The following is a 744-nucleotide window of genomic DNA, read 5'->3' as shown; positions in this document are numbered from 1 at the left end:
AGAGGCCAACACAGATGAGTCAGTACTACAGTGTTGTTTTAGGGATGCCCATCAGAGCTCAGCTGGAGGCAAAGTGGCACAAGGAGGATGTAAATCGCATGCAAACTGCCTTTGCAGCTCTGGGACTGTACCCTGGAGCTGGACATGCTGAAAGAGGCTTGGGGGTTGTAAAGGAAAACATAAACTCCCAGTGTGAGACTGAAACACTAAGCCAAACACGGAGTCTGACTGCCTCACTGGGGTAATTCAGAGCAGGAGTGAAACCACGGCCTCATTGCTGGCTGCAGTGTACACACCCAGGGCTGTCACTTCAGCGGAGGTGGTTGATTGATTTGTAACAAATGCAAACTAACTCTGGAAAGAGCAAGAGGGTTAATCTAAGGCCTGGGAAACTTAACTTCAAGGAGCTTTTTAGGAAAATAAGTAAGATATAAATTAAGACATGACTTGATCTCAGCCTAAAAGCACACGCATGGGAAGGGATTTGCAATAGTGGAAAGCTCTTTAATTTAGCAGAAAGAGATATAATGGGATTTGGCAGCTGACCAAAATCAAACAAGTCTTAGAGCACACATATTTAGCCTGTCATTAGCTTGTCTTCAACCCTCAAACTCCTTCAGGTCAAAACTCCTTGTCTTTTACTGAAAGACTCCAAGAGGAGTCATTGGTGTGACGAGTTTACTGACTGAGGCTGCCTGAATCATAACTGTTCCTTCTGGGCTTAAAATCTGTTAAATCTACTTC

Source organism: Mesitornis unicolor, unplaced genomic scaffold (genome assembly GCF_000695765.1).
Source record: "Mesitornis unicolor isolate BGI_N332 unplaced genomic scaffold, ASM69576v1 scaffold8119, whole genome shotgun sequence".
In the NCBI taxonomy this organism is placed as follows: Eukaryota; Metazoa; Chordata; class Aves; order Mesitornithiformes; family Mesitornithidae; genus Mesitornis; species Mesitornis unicolor.
Note: the sequence above shows the minus strand (reverse complement) of the source record.